Raw genomic sequence first — 12,641 nt, 5'->3', positions numbered from 1 at the left:
ACTGGATGTTCTCACCCATAGGTGGAAGCTAAAACAAGTTGATCTCATAGAAATAAAAGGTAGAACAGAGGTTACCAGAGACTGAGAAGGGTAAGGGAGGCGTAGAGAGAGATTTGTTAAAGCACACAAAATTACAGCTAGACAAGAGGAGTGGATTCTAGTGTTTTATGGCACTGTGAGAGTTAATAGTAATATTTTATTTATTTATGATTTGAAACAGAGTCTTACTTTGTTGCCCTCGGTAAAGTTCTGTGGCATCACAGCTCACAGCAACCTCAGACTCCCGAGCTCAAGCGATTCTTTTGCCTCAGCCTCCCAAGTAGCTGGGACTACAGGTGCCTGCCGCAACACGTGGCTATTTTTAGAGATGATGGCTTGCTCTGGCTCAAGCTGGTCTTGAACCTGTGAGCTCAGGTAATCCACCCACCTTGGCCTCCCAGAGTGCTAGGATTACAGGTGTGAGCCACCATGGCCGGCAACAGTAATAATAATGTTATATATTTTAATATAGCTGGAAGAGAGGATATTGAATGTTTCTGACTTGAATGTTTGAGGTGATAGATATGCTAATTACCCTGGATTACTATGTATTATTCGTATCAAAACTTTACTATGTACTCCATAGATATGTACAGTTATTATGTGTCAATTTAAAAAATTAAAAAAAAAAAGCATTTCCATTTTGGAACCAAATGGGCACTATCTCTCTCAAAAGTTAAGGATTTTTTTTTTTTTTTTTTTTTTTTGGCCAGGGCTGAGTTTGAACCCGCCACCTCTGGCATATGGGACCGGCGCCCTACTCCTTGAGCCACAGGCACCGCCCAAGGATTTTTATTTGTTAAAGTTAATAGCATTATGCATTCTACTCAGCTGAAGTCTAATGCTGCTTTGGGACCTGCTGGTATGGATACTGTTTGCCTTATATCTGAGTGATCGATGTGGAGGATACGAGAAGACTTCTTTTTTTAATCTTCTGAAGCAGAATTAATAAAGTATTTATTAAAACTGTTATACAGATATAAGAAGGGAATTAATTCCTAATTTGGTGTATTTTATCCTAGTAAAAGTACATTGCATTCAGTGGTGAATCATCTGGAAAGAAGTATAATTACGTAGAAAGTTCCATTCTCAGTCCCCTTTTCATCCTCCCTGTGTGATCTCATCTCCTCCCATGGCTTCAACTTCCACCTAAGCTGATGATTCCCCAGTGCAAATTTCCAGCCTCCACCTCTGTCCTGAAGATCAGATTCTTATTTTTAACTACATTTGGACATCTCAATGGGATAACTTATCCTGTACTTCTCCAAGGACAACTCTCCGCCTGCCTTCCCTTATTCCGTTTGCCGTATCACTGTCCACTGCAGGCTAACAAGTTTACTTGATTATATATTTTAAACATTTCTCACATCCTCACCATTCCCACAGCCACTCTGGAGTAGTTAAAACTAACTTTTCGTTTGGATTATTCAAGAAGCTTCCTAACCCCTTCTTGACTTTCTTATTTCTGACATCCTTTGCACTGCCACCCAGTTGATCAGTTGCATGTCTTGTTCTATGGAAAGAAGCCCAGGGTGCCTACCTATGTGCTCTTCATAGCCTACGGGACCTGTCATTCTCCAAAATTGGGAGGTCTTGAAGATATAGTCTGTCCTGTTTTTCTGAATAGCATGAGCACATACCAGGTGATTGGTATATAATAGTACTCAAAAAATGTTGAATTTTTTAACTTTCACCTTAAACTGTTTCTGCTACTTTTCAACACTGTGTCCATACTATTTCCTCTTACCTAGAACAAGACCATCTCTCTCCTCCATCTACTTGACAAGGCTAGACTCAGATTTTAATGCATAAGCTTTCTAGGTGTGCATTAGTGCATGCCTCCAACAAAATTAGTTATTTTTCTCATATGTGCCTGTTGTGTATGTTTGTTATAGAAGTGGTTATTGTGTGTTGTATTGTTTTGATTATTCTGTCTCCTGGCTTGCAAGGTTTAGATCTATTTAGAAACAAAGTTTATTTTAATTATCCCTGTGCAAAGTCCTTGGTAAATAGGCCCTTACTAAGCAGCATGCTGAATTGAAAATGTGCTCTCAATTTATAGATTGGTATGCAGAACAAATCCAAGATAAAGGTGGTTATTTTGAAGTCATAATGAGTGACATGGTTTTTTTAGCAACCATTTTTGCTACTCCTTTTGGCCATGGATCATGGACTAAGCTACTGGGAGAGTCTTTATTCAGAAATATCTATGTGGCTACTATGCCCTTATTTTTCTCTCATTTGAACAAGCTGAGATTTTTAATAGCTTAAGACTTTCTAAGGCATTAGTTACCAGAGTGCAGTACTGTGGTTCCTGAGCGCTAGTTAATGAATGCAGATCTCAGACCTCACTTTAGCTCTGCTGAGTCAGAAGCTTGGGGTGGGGCCCAGCAGTCCATGTTTTAACAAGCCCTCCAAGTGGTTCTGATGCATGGTGAAGTTTAAGAATTACTGTCTAGGATTTTGTCATCGGAGGAAAGTTTTGTTTTTTATATATAATAACGAAGTTCCCGTTGTGGTTTCTACTATAAGCTATTTATGCTTTGGAAATAATTCGTTAGCTAGGAAGACTAGAAATAATATTACCTAACATCCTGTGATATGATTCAAAAATTGAATTTCCCTCTGCAAAGAATTTGACTGTCGTTTATGGGAATGGCTGTTTAAAAAAAGGTGAAGGGGGAGGGCTTCCTACATCTTTTAGTTATAATGTCTTCTAGATTATACTGTCAGCTTGAACAGGTTATGTTCTTTGTCATACTCACGGGATATATAATGATGGAAGAACAAGATAAATTATGTTATCTTCAACATTTAAGTCCTGATTGTTGGTGTGTTGTGAGAGACAAACTTGTCAGAAATTATACTGTATCTATTAGACCAGGCATCCTCAAACTGTGGCCCGTGGGCCACATGAAGTGGTGTGAATTGTATTTGTTCCCATTTTGTTTTTTACTTCAAAATAAGATATGTGCAGTGTGCATAGGAATTTGTTCATAGTTTTTTTTTTTAACTATAGTCCGGCCCTCCAATGGTCTGAGGGACAGTGAATTGGCCCCCTGTTTAAAAAGTTTGAGGACACCTGTATTAGACAAATGCATTTCACAGAAAAAGTGTTTAGTGAGATTAGCTTTTGATTAATGACAGCCCATGGCATTTGAGAATGGTTTATTCACGTTTTAAAGAAAAAACACTTGTTAAAGACTTGGTAAACAAGACTTTTATTCAGCTCATTGTGATCAGTAGAGGAACCACTGCAGTATGATTTTGCAGAGAGATTGAATACAGCGTAGACAAGTGGGAATTTATAGCCAAGGAGCAGGGTCAGTGGATGGAAAATGTACTAAGAGAAAACTTCAAGAGTAGGGAAGATTCAGGCTAAACCAACCTGACAGATTCGAACTGAAGACAGGCTGGGATGATCAGACTTTACCTGGAGTATTATGGAAGATAAGGAACCTGATCAGATACTGAGGGTGATTTCAGAGATGAGGAGTTCTTGCTAAAGCGACTTAGCAGGGTTCTTTGCTAATACTGAATTTTACAAGGAAGTTCACAGATGAGCTTAGGAGAAGGTTCTGAAGCCTGACTAAGTTTTGGTAAAGCAAAGAATCTTTATCAAACTGGAGGGAACATTCAACCTTTGTAGCAATATTGTTTAGATTTTGCCTTTAGTAAAATCCTAACTGGTGGGTCATCTGAATTAGGCTCTTAAAATACTCTGGAATTCTTTTTTTATTTTTTTGTTTTTGTCCTCAAAGCTCCAAGTTCTAGATGCCTAAAGCTATTTTTTGATAGTCTTTTGGGTAAGAGCTTTATGGACATTTGCTTAAATATGTAAGGGTTTCACTACTAAGGGTTCTTAATGAAAGGTTTCATTAAGATACAGCTGGTTTGTGTGCATATCTATTTTGTTTGGATGAGACAAACAAAATTGGTTTTTAACATCTAGCAGAACTAGACTTTTTTCCTTGTATATCAGCACCTTGAGTTATAGTTGTGGAGTTAGAAAGTGAATGACCTAAAGTTTCCTAACAAGACTAGCTTGAACGTAGATTGTGGCTGTTGAATTTTTGCTCTTGGACAAATTATAAGTTTTTAAAAAGTCTTGGTCATTTTTATATCAAAATGATAGCGGATCTGTTGTACAAGCCTGACAATTAAGTTCGTGAATTTGTCCTAGAAAAATGCTGCATATTTCATTGCTGAATATCACTTTGGTCACCTTTGAAGTGCTCCCCTTGAGAAGCTGTGCGCTGATGCCAGTGCCTAGACCACCTTTCAAAGCAGTTTCGTAACTCTTTTTGGAATGGGTATCAGAACTGTCGTATTGCTCTTGATGTCCTGAATGACATCAAAATGTCTTTTAATATTTCCTTTATCTTCAGGTAAAGAAAAAAGTCACAGATAGGGTGAGTAGGGAGGGTGCTCCAATTTGTTTACTGGCTAAAAACTCCCTCCCGGACAGTACTGTGTGAGCTGGTGCCTTGTCATGAGGCATGAGTCACACCTTTCTCATGCCAAGATTTTCAGTTAAGATTTTCCTGTTTCTCTATTGACATTTACTTGGTCGGTCTGCTGTGCTTCTCATAGTCAGCCGATGATTTTGACCCACAATTAACAAATTTTTGCAGTGTTTTCATCAATTCTGCTTGTTATAAGCTACCATGACCTCTCTTTACCAGTGACTCTTTCCCCTTAGAAAAATGTTTAGTCGGTTTGTAAACTGCTGTTTTCTTCATGGCATTATCCCCATAAACTTGGACTAATATGTCCCTGATATCACTTCTACTCTTGCCAAGTTTAACAAGAAATTTAATGTTTGTTCATTGCTCTAAGCTCCAACATCATCGTGATGACACACAATAGTGAATGCCCTGTAGCAAGACATGGCCATAGGTCAACGTGAACACAGCTGTGAGACAGTAACATACCAAGGTTATGAGCCTTTACTGAGTCGTTTGTACAGTGCTGTCAATTTAAGTGCATGGTGGCAGGTTCATGAACTTAATTGTCAGATCTCATATTTAGCCTTACTTTCTTGGATCTAACTTTCATTGCTTAAGAGTAAATTAACTGCCTCTTTCTTCCCGGTGGGTGGTGGGTGAGGAAGAAATGTTGTGAGAGAGACCCAGGGAGTGTCTTTGACAATGAAGTTATTTATGTGAGTGCTATAGAAGCCTAGAGTAAGTGACTAGTATTTTCTGATAAATAAAAGATGAGCAAGGTTTTCAATCTGTTGGAGCCCATGTAGAGATATTCAGTCTCAGGCATGAGCCCTGGGAACATGTTAGGGATGCAAGAAGAAATGCAAGCGGGACTCAATTCTGAGCTAATTCTTCTCTTTGCTTTAAGAAGAATTGTTCTATCTTGGAGTTTCCAAGTAGCTGGGACTATAGGTGCATGCTACTATGGTTAGCTAATTTTTCTGTAGAGTTGGGGCTCATCTGGCTCTTGCTCAGGCTGGTCTCAAACTTCTGAGTTCACCTTGGCCTCCCAAATGCTAGGGTTACAGGCATGAGCCACCATGCCTGGCCAGATTAGTGGCTTTCAGTACTCTTTTTTTTTTTAATTGAAAAATTCAGAAAAAGTCAATGCAGTAGACAATTTCCCACCTCCATGGGTGAGTCTGAGTCCTGTCCCCTATTTTCTCCCACACTGCTTTTGAGGTACCTTAACAGAATGCTTAGGACTGGTTTAGATCATTCTTTAAGTAACAGAGTAGAATGCTTGCTTAAAACTGTCATTATATTATTCCACTGAAAGCTTTATAGGCTACATAGTAATTTTACATACATTGTTCATGTGAAATCTCACCATGACCTTATGAAGAAGATAGGAATTATTGTCCCCATTTTTCAGATGAGGAAACTGAGGTTGAAGAAATTGAGGAATCCAACCCAGATGTTTTAAATCATGGCTCATTTCCTTATAAGGTGAGCTCTCAGCTTAACAGAGAGACCCTTAACTGTTCACTCACCTAACAGTGATACGGTCTAGATCCAGGATATCTAACTTGGTGTCTAGAACACATCTGAAATTATATGTAAAATTATGTTTGTATGTTTCTGGGATGAGAGAGGCCCATGGCATTTTACCATACTTTTAACTTTATTCTTTTTTTGTCATTTAGTTTTAGACCCATGGATCAAGGTAGATCAAGCTTGATTAGCTTGTCAATAGATATTGGCCATAGGATGGAATGAAAATCCTTGTTGAAGGAGATCAGCCATATCAAATGCTTATCTGCCTGTTGTAAAGTAACTTGACATGTGCATGGAGTTTTACAGTTTACAGAGCTCTTCCACATATGTTACATGATTTTCACAAATATCCTAAAAAGTAGATAGTGGGGTTCCCGTTTGCAGAAATTGATCAGAGATAAGAGAATTTAAATTGTAAAAGTGGTGACCCAAAAGCTGATGCTCTTTCTTAGGCTGAAATTAATTTATCACGATCTAAAATCCCACAACTATCCTCTCATCTTACATTTGTGAATTTACAGTTTGGCCTGTCCAATAGCCCCTTTCTTCCCACATATTATTGTTAAATAGCCTGATTTATAATTCACAGGTTTATTCTTTACTTTGTGTTTTTGCAAAAGGTGAATTTGGACTGACTCTTTTTTTCTCATTATTCATGGACTTACCACATTGTTCGTAATATTTCAGATGTAATGGTTTACAACTCTGTAATGTTTGGTAATTCTTTGAGTCAATGTACAAGTGTCTATTATCTCCTCATTGTAGTTTGCTTTAAGGAGAGAAAGGAATGAAGAATTCCTTATTTTTCATTCCCTTCTGCAGTTAACATTTCTATTCTAGTTACCATGTTATTTGAAAATTTAAGTTTAATTTTTTGTTGTTCCTTGAAGGAGTTGGATTTTAAGTGAAACTGATTTTGGATGTAAAGTTTTGCTTCCCAGCCTTCTGTGGAGCAGCACTGCAGGCTGCTACCTGTGCCCTATTTATGGAGGAATGTAATAATAGTTATCATTATTGAGTGCTTACTATATGCCAGGCATTGTTTTAAGCTATGTTACCTCATGTAATCCTCACAAAAACCCCATGTGGAAGCTGCTATTATTAGCCCTGTTTCACAGATTAGGGACATGAATCTCAGGCAATCTGATTTTAGAGTTTGCTGCTTTTGGTCACCAAACCGTAGTCTCTCTTGGGATGAACTAGATTTTCCCAGTTTCTCCAAAGCAGAAGGGTGGTTAATATAGGCTGAGCAGATTCTTGTAGTCACTTTTGGATGGCATAATTTCAGAATAAAGGGTGGGCCCTAGTTTCAGAGTTACTGATAGGGATAATCTTACCTTCCAAACTTTTATAATCTCTGCCTGAAAGGAACAGGCTTGAACATGGAAAATGATTTATAATTGCTGCCATCTCTACCTAAATTTCAGACTAACACATAGTACGTACTTTCTGCTGCAAAGAATGAAGTCACCCTGTTTCCAGTCCACTCTCAGGGCTGTCTTATCCTTAGTCCAGTGAGGGCATGTAGACTTCTGATCTGCCTTTGGTGTCAAGGAATAGGGATAAATGATCTATTTCTTGATTGACAGTAAGGGTAGGCAAGGTGTACAGTAGTCTGAGGCTCAAGTGTATGACAGCTTTATAGCAGTTGGATCATGTAGACATTTGAAGTACTCAGTCTATAACTACGTTTAGATGTCTGTGGGTCTTTCTTAGTCGTCTTTTTGAGGTAGATGATCTAAACGTGTGAGAGAGGGAGACAGGAGAGAGAAATGCTCTTATGCCCTTGGCTGTCATTTCTTCTTTATTGTGAGGCATGAGGGAGAGAACAGCCTGAGCCACCAACAGGGAATTAGCAGTAATGGGCACTGTAGGGAACAGCTGGGTTTTTTGTTGTTGTTGTTGGTTTGTTTATTTTTTTAAAGGTGACAAAAGGAAGTAAGATTTAGAGGCCTGGCCTTGGCAGTAGTCATCTGAGGGAGATAGAGAGAAGGTAGTCTTAAGAATACTGTGGTTGCCCTAGAAGTAAATGCAAACATCACTGGTCTCTCCTATAGATATGTTAGCTTTTATTTGCTTCTTTAGGGCACGTATAAAAGCACTTTTCTTTTTTTTTTTTTTTTTTTTTTTTTTTTTGGCCAGGGCTGAGTTTGAACCCGCCACCTCTGGCATATGGGACCGGCGCCCTACTCCTTGAGCCACAGGCACCGCCCTATAAAAGCACTTTTCTTGGGATTGGGCTCAACTTGCTCTTCTGTGTTCCCTTTTTCTTCTCACCCTCTGCTACATATCTACGCATCCAGTTTTCCCTGCCAGAGAGCTCCTCCTTTTCTCCGGCTGCGAGTCCCAGCTGTCATCTTTGCCTCCCATCCCCCACCCTCAGTTATGCAATTTTACATTATGCTTCTCCTGGTTTTGCTGCCTCCATTTTTAATGCTCTGCCTGCTACCCCCTCCAACAGCAGCTTCTAGTCCCTCTCTCCTCCAAAGCCAGTATAGTCTACCTTTTAGCTCCCCTCTTTATTATTGTTACACTGATACTAATACTTGACCAAAACTCTATGAGAATGGCCCAGTCACTGAACACATGGGTAGAGATGATGGCAGGGAAGGGATAGGGTGGGAGGTGGTTTTTCTAAAATTTAGTCTTTTTCCAAAATATTGAATGAGGCTTGACCTGGAGATCAAACAGATGCTTTTGCTGGCCTCAAGCTTTAGGCAGTTGTGTGCTTTCATGTTGAGGGCATATATTTGTTTAAAAGCTCTTGACAATGAAAGACAGGGCAGTGAGTCAGGCTCTGAACTCCTACCTCCTGCTGCTACTGAGAGCTGGTTCTTTTCTTGAATTGGACCTAATTTTGGATGGATAATGAGGTAGATAGTTGCTAATAACTTTTCCTTGCTAATTGTGATTTCACAGTACTCTTTAAAGAGGTGTTGTTTTCTTTCCCCTGCTGTTTGGAGGGGAAATAGATCTGTTTCTGTGGTTTCTGATGAGTGTTAACCTATCAAGGAATCCCTTAGTTGGTTTGTGCAGAGGCAGTATGATTTATTGGAAAGAGCCCGAGACTGGGAGTGGAAAACCTGTGTCTCAGCCCCACTAGGGTGAGCTGCCTAAGTGATCTTGGGCAAGTCATGGAGCTGTCTCTGTGTGAATAGGTGAGATATTGATGTATGTGGAAGCGCTTTGCAAATGTCAGGTTTTATAAAAATTTCAGATGCTGGCCTTTATTAATTTGGCTCTAGCTACAACACCAGAGAAATGTTTGTGATGCTTTTAACTCTTCCTGTGAAGCCAGCCTTTTCAGGAAGTGGGCATTGGAATCATCGGAATTAGGGGCAGTTGTAACAATCTTTTCACTTTTCCTTGTTCACTCCTTACCTCTCCGAGTTGCTTTAGGAACTCTCTGTCCTGTGCTCCTCTATCTCCATTCTTAGTAAGGTTGTCATTTTAAGGAGTTAGTGATCATAGTGTGTTACACATTCCACTGGAGGCTTCCTGGCTTTTTGCGGCCAGGAATTATTAAATGATTTATTAAACTAAGTGGTAACAAAGCATTAAGTAACTACAAAAACTTCTCTAGCCTAATAAGACACATTGACTGCAATTGTGGAAAGTGTTAAAAGAGACCATGCTTTGGCTTTGGACTCATCTGTATTCCAAGCCTAGACTTTCATTATTAGCTTGTAACTGTGGGGAAAATATTTAACTTTTTGGACCTTAGTTTCCACATCTCAAAGGGGATTATAATGGCACTTATAAGGCAGTTGTGAAGATTAAATGAGATAATAAATATAAAGTTCTTAGCACATTGCTTAACATATAATACATACTTAGGAAATGTTAATATATATAGTCTAATAATAGTAATGACTTTCAAAGGGAGCACAAGAAGATGTCCATTGTCAGTGTTTTAAAGGATTTCAATGTTTTTAAATAAATTTGTTGAAATATATAGCATATAATTTACTAATTCAGAGAACATTTTTGTCTTGGTCCTGTTTTCCTCAATGCTAGTAGAAAATTGAACTGATGCAGACCACCATTCCTTCCTCCTTAGGAGGGGTCTTGCCTTTGGTGTTATGAATGACTCATTCAGTTGTGAGTAGTGGGAATTGTGTTTTTTTAGACTGTTTCTTAGCTACTTTTATATAGTGTGATATTGAGATTTGGAGTTAGACTGAAATTGGATGGAATGGATTCTTGGTGGTTCTGAACATATTTGCAAGCATCTTTTTTTTTGCAATTTTTGGCCAGGGCTGGGTTTGAATCCGCCACCTCCGGCATATGGGGCCAGCGCCCTACTCCTTTCAGCCATAGGCGCCACCCTGCAAGCATCATTTTTACATTAGTGTGGTCAACAGGTTGAGAAATAGACTTAAGTCTAAGCCTGCTGTGAAGTACAATTCAGAAGAGAGAAAAAAGTACAAAACAAATCCACTAACGGAGTTTCAGGGCATAAACAAGTGCATAATTACAGCATTTGAGAGTCTGTAAACTCCCCAAGTTCACAGAGAATGTGATAATAAGGGCATTTGTGATTTCTACTACGGTCAAGAAATATGATTAAAACAGAGTAATACTGGGTGGCGCCTGCGGCTCAGTGAGTAGGGCGCCGGCCCCATATGCCGAGGATGGTGGGTTCAAACCCAGCCCCGGCCAAAATGCAACAACAACAACAACAACAAAATAGCCGGGCGTTGTGGCGCGTGCCTGTAGTCCCAGCTGCTCGGGAGGCTGAGGCATGAGAATCGCATAAGCCCAAGAGCTGGAGGTTGCTGTGAGCCGTGTGACGCCACAGCACTCTACCCGAGGGCGGTACAGTGAGACTCTGTCTCTACAAAAACAAACAAACAAACAAAAAAAAAACAGAGTAATACTGGCCAGGCCCGGTAGCTCACGCCTGTAATCCTAGCACTGAGGGAGGCTGAAGTGGGTGGATTGCTTGAGCTCACCAGTTCAAGACCAGCCTGAGCAAAAGCAAGACCCTGTCTCTATTAAAAATAGAAAAATCTGAGGCAAGAGGATCGCTTCAGCCCAAGAGTTTGAGGTTGCTGTGAGCTATGATGCCATGGTACTCTACCCAGGGTGACAACTTGAGACTATCTCAAAAAAATAAATAAAAATAAAATACAGTAATATTATTTACTGCATTCCAGGTATTTACTGAGACCTGATTTTCTTTGGTGGTTGAACTAGTAGAAAAATGAATAAAACCAGCTTCTTTTACCTCTCTCTTAATATTGGCTGGCATTGACTTTGACAGGTAGGAAGGTGGCAGTTTGTGAGGTGGACTGAGGCGTGACTCCTTGAATATCACTTTATTTGGCAGTGAGCTCAATTGTTTGTGCAGGAGGTTGGGAGGTCTTTTCTGTAACTTTAAAACTTCTGCATCTGAAAATGGTATTTGTTTGGCTTCTTGGATCTTTTGTTATTTCCTCATAGGGAATAAGATTTGTTGGGTATGAAGAGGTAGTTTAGAATGGCATATTACAAACCAGAACATTTTGTCTGAGTCTGTTAATCACATCTGTCCTCCCCAGATTCTAAAAGTTTTAGGAATTGAAAGACTAGAATGAAGTTGGAGGTCTTGACCTCTCTTGAGTAAATATAGTATCTCCCTTCATGTTCTTAGACCCATGGGGTGGGGTTTATCTCCAAAGGCAGATACTGCTATGAATATAAACAGAAATTTTTCCACTCAGCAACCTTGATTTTTTAGCTACCCCTGTTACATGCTTGCTTCTGGGCTGTAGGAAAACTATTTCATTTAGTTCTTACTCTCCTTTGGAGTATTCTTAGTCTGATGTTGGCAGACCCTGACCTCCTTCTGCTCACTGCAGAGGGGCTGGCTTGGGTCGTGTTCCAGGCCTCCCAAGGGAAGTTGTCAACGCCACTGACTGCCTCTTTCTTGCCCTGCACCTTAGGACACTGCGTGAATTGGTAGAAATGCTGAATGAATTCTAGGTGGAGTGAGTGGGTGAGAGAGTATGCTTGCTCTGTGATTTTGTTATCTGTGGACCCAACTCCAAGTTTTTAAATAAACCTGGATTTTTTTTTTTTTAACTCTCTTTCTGCCATTTCCATTTAGTCTTGTGGATGTGTAACCTCAAGCAAATTAAGGGCAAGTGGAGGGTAGCCATCAACTTTAGTTCCTGGGCAATCCCTGGCTGTGTTGGTTGAGGCTTGCCCTTCACCCTAAGTTTAGTTTAATTCATCAGTGTATATTTCTCATTCTTTTTGAGCTGGCTTCTAGTAGCCAGGCAACTAAGCTATATAGAGCCTGTCAAGTACACTATGGTTATTTCTAAAACTGCTTTTCAGAAGATTTTTCTTGTTACATGTATTTATGGGATTATGGGGGCATAGTCTCTCCATTGGCTGGTAACGAGTTGGGTTGCTGCTGCTGTTGGTCCCACTCCTAAGCTGACCTTTCGAATATCTCATTGTGGTGTGAAATACAGATTGTTCTGTCATTCAGGTAGAGGCTAATCACAGACAACTGGGTTGTTTGTTTGCCATAGGCCCAAGGAAGAGTAGGAGGTGGAGAAAGTCTAATCTGAACTCAAGATAGGGTCCTGCATGAGAGGGAAATTTGCTGCATTCTCTATATCTCAA

At 39.8% G+C, this 12,641-nt stretch overlaps 1 protein-coding gene across 2 annotated transcripts in view; it reads left to right on the top strand.

Moving 5' to 3' along the window:
* Window positions 1-12,641, top strand: part of NPTN (neuroplastin) — a 69,775-nt gene that overhangs the window by 23,132 nt on the left and 34,002 nt on the right. The gene's annotated exons all lie outside the window — the stretch shown is intronic.

The sequence above is a fragment of the Nycticebus coucang genome, chromosome 6 (assembly GCF_027406575.1).
Source record: "Nycticebus coucang isolate mNycCou1 chromosome 6, mNycCou1.pri, whole genome shotgun sequence".
Classification (NCBI taxonomy): Eukaryota; Metazoa; Chordata; class Mammalia; order Primates; family Lorisidae; genus Nycticebus; species Nycticebus coucang.
Note: the sequence above shows the minus strand (reverse complement) of the source record. Positions and strands in the feature narration are given on the sequence as shown.